Here is a 13,319-nt window from a genome sequence, read left to right on the forward strand (position 1 = left end):
ATTCCAGGTTTCTTTTCCTTTCCTCTATACAACTGTAAAATGAGCTAATCACTTTAAAGATTTGAAGTGAGGATTAAACAGGCTAAAACAGGGCTGGATAGATAGTACTTGACTTGGTTTGGTTATCAGCATGGAATATTAGCTCTCCAAACCCCACCATTTGTGATCCTTGAGCACTGAGCCAGGGGCAAGCCCTGAGTACTGCTAGCTGTGACCCCAAAACCAAAATAAATAAGAGTAAGAATGGTTTGGGAGCTGTAGTTTGTTATATTTTTATCCAGGACATACGGTTTTGTGTTAAGGTACATCAAATATTTTGTTGTGGGGGCCACAACCAGTAGTTCTCAGGGCTTACTTCTGGCTCACCAATTGCTCCTGGTGGACTCAGGGGACCATATCAAGTGCTAGGATTGAACTTGGATTGCCCTTGTGCAATGCAAGTGCCTTATCTCTGGTACTATTGCTCTGTCCAGTTTAATAAGTTTTTTTTTTTTTTGGGGGGGGGCCACACCCGGTGATGCTCAGGGGTTACTCCTGGCTATGCGCTCAGAAGTCGCTCCTGGCTTGGGGGACCATATGGGACGCCAGGGGATCAAACCGCGGTCCGTCTTAGGCTAGCGCAGGCAAGGCAGGCACCTTACCTCTAGCGCCACCGCCCAGCCCCCAGTTTAATAACTTTTTGAGTGAATATTAGTTAGCCTCCATTTGTGTAAGTTTAAACAAGTTCAGACAGAATATTTTTTCTGTTGATAGGTGTAACTTACTTTGAAGAATATATTTACTAATATTTAGAAAATCATACATAAGAATGTATAGTAGTTCTATTTTGTAAAAAAGGAACCAAGTATGAAGAGAACTCTTAATTTAATGTTTTTCTTTGAATAGCAGTATATAAATATTTGGCCATTAAAGGGCTCCATATTTAGAAAATTATAATGAAAAAATAAATACCATCACAATCTTAAATAGTACAGAAAGATTAAAATACATAGATTTTTATTAGAGTGAATTAAATAATTATTAATAATTATAGTATATTATATATATTATATTATTTTTTATTTTATTATATATTATTTTATTTTTATATATTATATTATTTTTTTTACATTGGATTTAAACTAAAAATATTACCTAACTTCTTCATTAATGATACTTAGTTTAGATGCCAGAATATAAAACTAATCATTTGAAGCCCCTTAATAAGCAAAGAGAAGAGACACACTATCTTTCTTTCATTTCTTACTAATATATACTATTTTTATTGAGAAACCTTTTATTCCCTGAGGATGTCTTTATTCTAATACCATGCTTGAGAAAACTTTAGTTATGTTGTTATTTCCATTCTCTGCAATTATAATAGTGAATACTATAACATAATAAAATTCACAAAACATTCAACATTTTGAAATTGAACCCAAACCAGAAGTCAATGTGGTATCAAATAGTTGGCAGACATTGAATTTTAGGATCTTTTAATATTTATTAGCATTTCTTTGGTACAACTATATAGTTTAAATGCTTTGTTCCTAAAACTAAGCTTCAGTACCTATTTTTCTAGTACTAAATGAAGATGAAACAAATATTAAGAAAGTTGGAATTCTTCTACAGGTGTCTCTACCCAAGGGAAGCATCTTTTTATCTTGCAGGTAGAAAACTACTTTTCAAATAAAGAACAGCTTTTATTTCCGTGCTTGATCTTTCCTTCTTAAAAGCATTGTTTTGATTTCTTTGTATTGTGAAATGTTTACTTTTAAAATGTTTGATCTAATCTGGGAAAGCCTTCAATTTCTAGGGTAGTTAAGCATGTTTCTTTCCTTCTATGATGCTCTGTGTTTTGGGGGTTCTGAGTAGTTGTTTAGTAGCTTTGTTCCTTAGTACCTCCTCCTCACAAAGGAAGCTGTAACGCAAATAAATTGCTAAAGAGGAAACAAACCCAAGCCCAAATTAAACAAAAGTGAAAAACAACTTGGATAGTTCATTTGAAAACTATATAGGGGGTGTGAAAATGAAAATTACTTTTCTCTACATATAGGGGGAAGCACAAAATTATTTCAAGAAAATTTGTTTTGAATTTAGTGCTAATCACATACATATTGTTATGGAATAATTTTAAGTCATTATTTAAACAATCTTTGGATAATTGAATCTCTCATTCAATGCTGCTACCCATTCCATCCACTAGCTAGTCACACTACCCATTAGTATGTTAATGACAGTAACCAACATCATTAACTTTGGTGTGTTCAGCACATTTTTCTTTTTACCACCACCATTAGTTTTTATATGTTCTGTGTATTTAATAGTAGTCATAGCATACTTCCGGTTGTAATCTATGGGAGATATAGAGAAACTTTACCCTTCTCACAGAACACATCCTTACTATTGATTAATGAGCTGTATAAATGTATAATTTATACAGATGGTTTTTTGCTGGTACATCTTGGGAGAAGGTATTTGAAAGAAGCATGACTGACAAATTAGTGTTGTCTTCTGTTTCTTGACTAGAAGAAAACTATACTATTTGTATTGAAACTTTCAAAAATTTCTTACACAGGTTTATTCTTTTTTTATTTCTTAATAAATATGGTATTAAATCGTCATTAGATACAGTTACAAAGTTGTTCAGGATTGGTTTCAATCATACAATGTCCAACATCCATCCTTCACCAGTGCACATTTCCCACCACTTTCCCTCCAGCCCACCTCCTTGACTTTCCTGAACCTTCCTCTATGGAATATATTCTTTCTCTCTTTCTTTCCTCTCTCTTCTTTGTTCTTTTCCCTCACTCCCCTCTCTTGTTCTTTCAGCCTTACTTTATTTATTTTTTTTGACACTCTGGTTTATAATATTGTTACTGAAAGATAGCTTGTATATGACTTTACTTCTTTTCAGCATCAGTTCTTATCGAGAGTGTTTTCCAACTATTTCCAACTATTATTATTATAATGGTCTTTTCTTCACCCTACTTCACTATCTACTCTACTCATTGTGGAAATCTTCTTATCATGAACCAGTCCCCATTGACCTCATCTCTATTGATAGTTTTTGCTTATTATTATGGTATTGTCTTTTTAATACATATCCCATATATAAGTGAATCTATATCTGTCCTTTTCTCTCTGACTCATTTCACTCAGCACAATACTCTTCATATTCATTGATGAATAAGTAAACTTCTTGACTTTATTTTTCCTTAATAGTATTTCATTGTATAGATGTACCATAGTTTCTTTATCTGCTCATCTGTTCTCAGACATGGGTAATATTTAGATAGAATCTGGTTATTTTGAATAGTCCTACAATAAACATAGTAATGCAGATGCCTTTTTGTATTCAAGTTTTGAGGCTGTTGATTATATTCCCAGGAATGGTATTGCTGGGTCATATGGGAACTTACATTCTAGCTTTTTGAGGAATGCCCACATTGTTGTTTTTCCAAAAGGCTGAACCAGTGTTCAGTACTTACCACCATCAGTGAGTGAATGTCTTTTTCTCTCTCCACACACAGATTCATTCTTATATATGTCATAAACTGGCATGATGCCAGTCAGAGTAGAGTAGAATCAAAGTTTAAAAGAAAAATTTCAATGCTCTGATTCATTACTACCTGCAATTATTTTCTACCTGTATGTTTAACAATTTGAGTTCAACGTTAGCCAGAAGTACTGTTGATTTTTAGTGCTTAATTTATACCACTTCTATTCTTTTATATATCCAGTAGTTCTTAAGCCCAGATGCACCTTTGAATCACCTTAGGAGCTTTTAGTACTGTGTATACTGGAGATTAGGCCAAATTATTATTTTGATTGAAGTGGTTTAGGGTAGTGGAATCTGCATATTTAGAGGTGTCTTCTATGGTTGTAGTCAGGGTTGAGAGTAACTGGTTCAAAAAGATGCTGCATTATGAAAACTTTTTTAAGGTCCTTGTAAGTTCTGATTAGCTAAAAAAAATGCCTCTATACATATAGTTCCTTATATTTGGAAAAATCTTTGTCCCCTATCCCTATAAGAAAAGATAATCTTATATTTTGCTTACTGACATAGCCTAACATACTTTGAATTGAACTAAACATTTTTGTATAAGAGGTTAGAATGGGAAAAATAGTAGATTTTCAGATATAATTTTCCCCACTCCAGTGAATTTTCTAGTTATTATGGGTCCCTAAGCAGCTGGCTTTATCGTTTGTCTTTTTTAACTTGTTCTAACTGACAATTGGACCTGACTTGACTAAGGGAACAAATTTTGGTGAGTGAAACATATTTTGCTTCAGGCTGTAGAGATCTTTTGTAATTGTAAGAGATCTGTGGAAATGTAAGCTTAAGGAAGGGCCATGGAAGAACAGTATATATTATAGATATATAGTGTGCTATATTACCGAGATACAGTATGCTATACAGAGATGGAACTTTAGGATTAGTAGGCCTCCCACAATAGATCACCCCAACTCTTGACTGTCAGTCATAGGTCAGAATGACGACCTCTCATACTTCCTTCCCTACTCTTTGTGCAGTATAAAGGAAATGTCACAAACTTAGAATGAGGGTTTCCTGAGGTTTTGATTCTTGAATTTCTGCCCTTTTCCTTCTCCATTATGTGCAGTATGTATGGCATCTCTCACTAGAGGTTTCACCAATGCGTGCTTTTATGACTCACAAATCCTGCTCTCCACTCAACTTTTCTACTGGTTCATTCCATGTCATTTCATGTAACTGGATCACAAGCTGGATTGCATCCAGGTAGAACAGAACTGTTCAGCTTCCTCCTCCCCCTAGCCACCAGGGCATTTAGCTTTTCTATGACAGAAAGATAATGCCATTTTGTCTCACAGCCCAGGTCTCTAAGCCCTTGGGCTCTTTTTGGGTTCATCCCCCATTTCACTCAGCTCTTGGAACTGCTGCTTAAATCACATCTTCCTCTCAAAGTGCCCCAGGCAGGCAGTGGTGATAGTTAACCACTGGGAAGAAAATTGTGAAAATATTTGGACTTAAGGAAAAATAAAAACCATACACAAAATAACTGTGTGGTAATGTGGCAGGGTCAAGGAGATGATTGAAAAATCATTTGGTTTGGGACAGAGTTTAAACTTTTTCAGAGAAACATAACAAGGAGAAACATGTCAGAAATATCATGAACTCATTACATGTTTGACTTTTGAATTATGTTTTGGTTATTGCACTTTTAGAAACTCTTTACTATTGCTAAATGTTCACAACTCCCACGTTCAGTTTTACTATCCCTCATGGTATTTTAATCCATAGTTTAAGAAATTAGTGTTTAGGACACCTCTAAGATTTTACTATTATGTTGCAGAGAGTATATTTTCATTTTATTGCTTAGAATCAAACTTAAAGATCTAAATTGAAACAGCTAATAGCCTAAGGTAATTTTATTTATTATTTTGGAGGGGCTGGGGGTTGGGGCCACACTCAACAGCATTCAGGGGTTACTCCTGTCTCTGCACTCAGAAATTGCTGGTGGCAGGCTCTGGGGACCATATTGGATGCTGGTGATCTAACCGGGTCCTTTCTGGGTCAGCTACATGCAAAGCAACTGTTCTACCATTGTGCTATCACTCCAGCCCCTAGACATTGTCATTTTAAAACAGCATTGCCTTGTATGTAAATCTTGCCAATGCATGTGCTCTTTTTGCTACTTGTTGATTGTTCATAGAACCTGGCTGCCAGGCCAGTGTTTCTAGTTCCCCAAGATAACAACTTCTCTCCAGTTGTTGCAATTCTGATAGTTAGAGCAAGGAGGATAGAGCCTTGGATCCTGGGACCCATCATTGGTGAGCATAATGAATTCTAAGCCATATTACTTTGATTTTGGTAAACTAGAGATTCTTGCAATGTTTGGATTCTAGATTACAAGGCTTAAGGATAAGTTATCTGTGTCCTGCACAAATTCCATATAGCTCTTAAAATTTCTGCTTATGTTATGTGAGCTTAAGACTTCTGAGTAGTTGAGTATCTCTGAGAGAGTAGAAAGGTGTTCTTAGAATCATACATAATTTCATTTAGATAGATTATAGATGTTTTGCCATCTCTGAAAGATAATCATATGGTGTGTTAGATGTTGTCAGATTTACATTAACTGTATCAAATCCACTCCCAACATTCTCTTTCCTGTGAATTAGGTGCTCAGGTTCAGAATGATGGTGGAAGTAGGTGGGCAACATATGAATTTTCACCTCCACTTAATCAGAAATATTATCTGATTTTTTTTGGAGTTTCATAAAAGATTTCATTCCTACTAGACAACTGTTCTCTTTTTTACCTCTGTTATCTAATACATACCATTCTTGGTTCTGTGTAAAATTAGTGCACACTCAAAATACTCAGTTGACACATTGAATGGTGCTTTGAAGTAGAAAGAGCAATCAAAGTGATTTATGGGAAAGGGGGAACCCAACTGATATTACCTTGTTAGCAGTAGTATTAGGTTTTCTTACAGATTTATCTGTATCTTAGACTATATCATGAACTTCCTTGCAAAATATATTGGTGATGGGAAGATTGCACAGTGAAAGGGGGTTTTCTTATTATGACTGAAATGCAGCTACAATTATGTTTGTAATTATGGTGTTTAAATAATGAAATTATTAAAAAGAAAAATATATTGCATAGACACTTTTAAGACTAACTAGATTTATTAAAGACCATAAACCAAAAGCCAAAATTACAGAACCCAAATTGTATTACTATAGTGTAGAATAATTGACATTCACTTTAAGATTTTCAAAGCTGACTTTGACATTCTGAGACAATGTAAAAACCTTATTGACAAAACTGTTTGTAAATGTGTCCTAAGTTAAATTGACCTGCAAATGATAAGCCTTTCTTTTGTCTCCATCTTACCTCCGAAGTAAAAGATAAGAACTGTGTTCTTGCCATACAATTAGAGCAGTCTAGCAGTCTTTGGAGATTGAGAAACTACAGACCTAGAAAACTTAGCATTTTGAAATTTTTGTTTTAATTTTATATGGGTATTCATATGGGAATACATCATATATAATTTGCTCAGCTTTTGTCAAAGAGGCTTAAATTAAGCTGATAAGAAATATCATATAATCCTCATCTTTGGTTCTTTATGACTGTTACTATCTATAAAATCAATTAAACATATCAAGAAGATTATCTTTGAAATTTTTTTTTATTTTTTATTTTTTGGACCACACCTGGTGATGCTCAGGGGTTACTCTTAGCTATGTGCTCCTGGCTTGGGGAAGATTTGGAATGCCAGGGGATCGAACCTGGTCTGTCCTAGGTTAGCCATGTGCAAGGCAAATGCCCTACCTCTGTGACTCCGCTCTGGCCCCTTTGAAAAAATTTATAATGAGTAGTTTTGATGTTCTTATTTCTCACTTTAATTCTTCAAAACCTGGATGTGCTATTCAAAATTACGTATGGTAACTCATCAGAGAAAAATATTATATTTCAACTATTTCATCTCAAACCTTCTACCCCCACAACTTTAAGAAAAGAGATTTTCAGGTAAGGGGAATGAATTGTGTGCCACTATCCACGTAAGTATAACAGCATATATAACACATTTCAAGACATTGGAAATAACCTTAGAATTGGTTTTAGAACTTGGATTAATATCAGCTGATCTTTTTAGTGTCTTTGTTGAAAGCTGAAGCTTTTCTTTAGAAGAAATATAAATTGAAATAGAAATTCGTGTAATAAGAATACAGATTGAAATGTAAACACCTTGACCTGTGGAATCTCATGAAGTACTAGATCATTTGAATAAATGTATTGGAATTAGGATTTGAAATAGAGTAAAATAAATCAGCACTCTCATTTCTTTTCAGGAGGTATGAAATTTAAATACTTTCACTGTTTTTTTTTTTTTCTCTTATAACAAAACTGCAAGTTATTCTATTTACCTTTTTTCTTCAATCTCATTTTAGGCACTAGTAATAATTATAGAAAAACATATGTTATTTTATTTTGTATGCTATGCCTTGATTAAGGTTTCTTCCCCAGTTTTCAGTGTGACTGCTCTGCGCCATAAGATGGAAGAATCTAACTAAGCGTAATGATATTTCTCTCCTTGAATTTTTTAAATTAATATCTTTATTTAAACACCTTGATTACAAACATGATTATGGTTGGGTTTCAGTTATGTAAAGAACACCCCCCCTACACCAGTGCAACATTTCCATCACCAATGTCTCAAATCTCCCTCCTCCCCACCCCACCCCCACCTGTACTCTAGACAGACTTTCTACTTCCCTCATTCATTCTCATTGTTAGGATAGTTCTCAATGTAGTTATTTCTCTAACTACACTCATCACTCTTTGTGGTGAGCTTCATGAAGTGAGCTGGAACTTCCAGCCCTCCTCTCTTTTGTCTCTGAAAATTATTGCAAGAATGTCTTTCATTTTTCTTAAAACCCATAGATGAGTGGATGAGGGAGACTATTCTGCATCTTTATCTCTCCCTCTGACTTATTTCACTCAGCATAATCGATTCCATGTACATCCATGTATAGGAATAATTCATTTGCACTTAAGGTTTGTAGAGAGTGACTAAGGAGGAATATTTTCTCTCAAATCAAAGTGTTTTTACCAGAAGATAGGAAATACATACATACTGGCAAAGTATAATATTTTATTTGCTTATGAAAGTCTAATACAGAAAAAAGGTTATTTTTGTGACTATTATTCTCCCATCACATAAGGCTTTTTTTTTTTTTTTAAAATATGGAACGCTTCACGAATTTGCGTGTCATCCTTGCGCAGGGGCCATGCTAATCTTCTCTGTATCGTTCCAATTTTAGTATATGTGCTGCAGAAGCGAGCACCACATAAGGCTTTTATAGTGAGTGTTCTTTTTAATTAGAAAGGTGAAAAGTCTGATATTTTTTATAAATAATGTTAAAATCTCAATACACTAATGAGTCATATTGAATTGTTAAATGTCTCTAGGTTGCTTCTGGAAGTACATTTCACCATTCATCCTGTATTTACATAACTCTCTGTGCTCTATTCTCTGTACAATCTCTCTAGCACTGAGGCTAGAGTTATATAATCCAGAGCTCTGAGGGTTACCATTTTGGAATTAAGGATGAAAGCTAAATCATGTGACTACCACTGTAAATACATGGATGATACCTTCTGTATATTTTTTAAAAGTTGCTTAATTTGGTTCTATCATTTTATATTACTTACTACTTAGTGTTATGACAGTAGCAGCAAATGTAGGGGACAATTATTGAGGATTTTTTATACTATTTAAAGATTGTTGTAGGTCCTATACTTAGTTTTAATGGAAGATACAATTTCAGTTATTACTAGAACTTTCTAGTAGGAGTGAACATACAAGAGAGAATTACAGCTTATCTTTCCAACTGGTCATTCTTTCATTAATGAATAATGTGGGAGGTAAGCGTGCTGACCATGTGCATTGGAAAATCTAATATAACCTTTAGCTTCCCTCAAATTTAACTACTGATAGTTTGTTCTCAACCATAAACTTCACAGACAACATGCACCTGATTAGCATACATTCTGCATTTACTATGTGTTATGCATTAGAATGCAGTAAATTGCCATTATCTTTTTAAAATTGTTATTCTTTATTTATAATAGTAGTTTTAGTTTCACAGCAAGATTGACAAGTATACCTTTCTCCTTCCACCAATGTTAACTTTTACTCCAAGATATGCAAATATTAAGAAGCACAGGAAAAGTTTGCATAATCATCATACAAAAGGTTTCTTTTACTGTCTTCGGACTAGAAAAGGGAAAGTATTGTAGAGCCTATAAGCATTTTCTGGCTTAACCCTAAGATTGAGAAACTATGCTTTTCTCTATTTTGCTTTTTACTCCTCCCTCCCTCCCTCCCTCCCTCCCTCCCTCCCTCCCTCCCTCCCTCCTTCCCTCTCTCCCTCCCTCCCTCCCTCCTTCTCTCCTCCCTCCCTCCCTCCCTCCCTCCCTCCCTCCCTCCCTCCCTCCCTCCCTCCCTCCCTCCCTCCCTCCCTCCCTCCCTCCCTCCCTCCCTCCCTTCCTTCCTTCCTTCCTTCCTTCCTTCCTTCCTTCCTTCCTTCCTTCCTTCCTTCCTCCTCCCTCATTTCCTCCCTCCCCCAATGCCTCCCTCCCCCAATGCCTCCCTCCCTCTCTCCCTCCCTCCTTCAGAACTTACTCTTGGCTCTAAAGTCAGGGATATTTCTGGTGGGTTTTAGCATCATATGGGGTGATGATGATTGAACCCAGATTGGCTGAGTGCAAGACAAGTGCTCTATTCTCTGTACAATCTCTCTAGCATTGAAGCTGTTTTTTTAAAGATTCTTTTCCGCTGAACATTGCTGCGATGAATGGCCACAGGAAGAATCAGGATCTCATGACCTGGTGTTGAGCCTCCTGCTGTTCTCAAAAGCAAACTGCAGATTATACTGATTAATGATATTCTAGAAGCGTAAATGCTGATGGAGGTGAACTGATCATAGCAGAAACCCTTGATTTTGGCTTTGAGTTAGGTTGAGCTTTCTGTCATCTGCCTCCAGCATTTGTGATACTGTGATTTCATACACTGTCTACTAGAGAACAGTACTTACTACTCTTACAAGGCCAACAGTATGGAGTAATAGGAAAAATACTGTGAATACCTGGGATATGGTTTCAAAGGTCGCAAACTAGTTGAAAACCTTAATAAATAATGTGTATTATTTGTCCCAGGGACACTATTTTTGAGTGAGTGACTTCACAAGGGAGTGTTTTGACTCCTTTTTGAGCAGACTTCTTTATGTCTTTCTGTCAAGGATATTCTTTCCATGAAAACTTCTGCAACAAGAGTCTGCTGCTAAGTTGCTGACTGGTAAGCATGTATGAATGAGTCAGGGACTTTTCTCTGTGAATTTGGAATATTATTTATATAAAAGTAAACTTCAGTAAAAACATATTTTTATACCACCACAAAATTTCTGTATCTTTAAATGGTCTTTGAGTGATTTAAGAAAGATAAATAGGGGGCTGGAGAGATAGCATGGAGGTAAGGCATTTGCCTTTCATGCTGAAGGACGGTGGTTCGAATCCCGGCATCCCATATGGTCCCCCGTACCTGCCAGGGGCAATTTCTGAGCATAATGCCAGGAGTAACCCCTGAGTGCTGCTGGGTGTGACCCCAAAACCAAAAATAAAATAAAAGAAAAGAAAGATAAATAGCAAGTTTAATAAGAGGATAAAGGAAAAAAACCAGTATCACTTATCTGTTATAACAAAATGTTTTCTATTTAAAAGTATATACATTGTTTAAAGACCTCACTTCATTTTGGACTTTCAATTTCTGGCCCACACCCTGCTGTGCTCAGGACTTATCCTGGCTCTGTATTCATGATCAGTCCTAGTAGTTCCCAAAGAATCATATGTAGTTTTGGATCTGTCATATGTATGGCAAGTGCCTTACTTATGCTCTTTCTCTCTGGTGCCCCCTTTGTTCAATTAAAGGACATTGAATAAAAATGCTCAAATGGAAGAATGGAGCCATAGTAGAGGAGGTAGAGTAGTTAGTTGCCTTGAGCGCTACCAACCTAGGTTTGACACCTGGTACCATGTATTGCTCCCTCCTCATCTCCACAAGAGTGATCCCTGAGCAGTCCTTGGAGTGTGCAACCCCCCCAAAAATAAGTTTAAGTGAGAGCATGATTTCTGCTGATGTGAAAGAGCTAACTGTCTTCTAACCTCACAGCACAAGTTGGTCTTAAGTTCCTTGAGTAGGTTTCGTTCACAGAAACTTTTCTTAAATGTACAAATGAAATCCTAGAGTGTGTAATAGAGCAGGATGCAGTTAGCTAACTCAGGTAATGCATAGACAGGTTACCAGCGGGGTTGGGATTTTCCTGACCTTTTATTTTCCAGCTCAGTGGTCAGTGGCTTGATAGAGCTAATGAATCTTCCCCAAATACCTGGGGGTTCCCTGTTGGCATTCCTGATGTAGCTGCTGGAAAGCATGGCTTTATACCCTTTCTAGAAGCGAAACTGCTGCCTTAAATGTGCAATTTCCCCTGCCCGAGAAGGTCAAAGACACATTTATACAGTTCACGGGGATATAAAAGAGACATTCAATGCCTCCCTGCCACGCCATCTGACTGGACTAATGCCTACTCATTTTCCACTGCTACTTCTGGGAACTGCAAAAATTCATGGTTTACCATGGTCCCCGTAACAATAATCTTATAGCATATGATTATCATAGGAAAATATTCTTTTTTTTAAATCAGCCAACTTAAGGGGCACAAGTAAAAAATGGTTCTTCTGACTTTCAGAATTAATCAGGTGACAAAACCATATACATTAAAACAAAATATACAGCAAAACAATTGGGGAAAATCTGTCAAATATCTGAATGAATGCTGCCATTCATTGTGTGTTCTTCTATAACTTTATTAAATAATTTTTACTACTTGTCTTTAATTTGAGAGATTACATCGAGTACTTATATTTGCTAACACCTTCCCATGTGTACTACCTTCTATTACACTTTAAGTCCAGTGTAATCTGTGTAGGTTTTGTTCTGATTTTGCACATGAGAAAAGGTTGATTATAGGATCTTAGAAATTAGCTTGCAATTTCAGAATGATTAGTGATGGGCTTGGGTTTTGGCTCTGACATAGTGTGATTTTTTTACAACATTATACTATTCACTGTGCTCTGCTATTTTTTGATGCTAAATTGAGTATTGATAGCAAATTGCATTATTTTTTCAGTTGTCCACATTTCATACTTCACTTTCTAATGTGAAACATGTACTTCAGCTGTGGCCTCCTGTTCCTTCTAGCATGATTCTTCCCAGCTTTGAACCTTTATGCATCCTTGTGCCTGTGCCTCTAGCATTCTCCTCTATCCTTTCTCCCAGTAGTTCAAGTCACCACCAGCATGTCATATTCTGGCCTTAATCATCTCCTGCACATCAACTATTTTGTTTATGCATCAGTTTGACGTTTATTATACACTTCTACTATTGTGGGTTATTTGTATGTATGTTATCAATTAGATTACCACATATAATAGGGTTTTAATATTTAAAATATTCTATGTATTTTAATATATAAAATATTTTTATCTTATTTTATTTGGTATTTTGGCCACACCCAGTGATGCTCAGGGGTTACTCTTGGCTATGCACTCAGAAATTACTCCTGGCTTGGAGGACCATATGGGATGCCGGGGGATTGAACCGCGGTCTGTCCTAGGCTGCCGTGAGCAAGGCAGATGCCTTACTGCTTGTGCCACTGCTCTGGCCCCATATAAAATATTTTTACTTTTATGTAGTACATATATTTTAAGGTTTTGATTATACCTATTGGTG

The 13,319-nt window shown here is 36.0% G+C and overlaps 1 protein-coding gene and 1 non-coding gene across 2 annotated transcripts in view; one reads left to right on the top strand and one right to left on the bottom strand.

Moving 5' to 3' along the window:
* Nucleotides 1–13,319, top strand: part of BBX (BBX high mobility group box domain containing) — a 310,444-nt gene that overhangs the window by 114,024 nt on the left and 183,101 nt on the right. The gene's annotated exons all lie outside the window — the stretch shown is intronic.
* On the bottom strand, nucleotides 8,711–8,817 carry LOC126026584 (U6 spliceosomal RNA). The gene has a single exon (XR_007501807.1). It is a non-coding gene; the product is annotated as a U6 spliceosomal RNA (small nuclear RNA).

This window comes from Suncus etruscus, chromosome 13 (genome assembly GCF_024139225.1).
Source record: "Suncus etruscus isolate mSunEtr1 chromosome 13, mSunEtr1.pri.cur, whole genome shotgun sequence".
NCBI lineage: Eukaryota > Metazoa > Chordata > Mammalia > Eulipotyphla > Soricidae > Suncus > Suncus etruscus.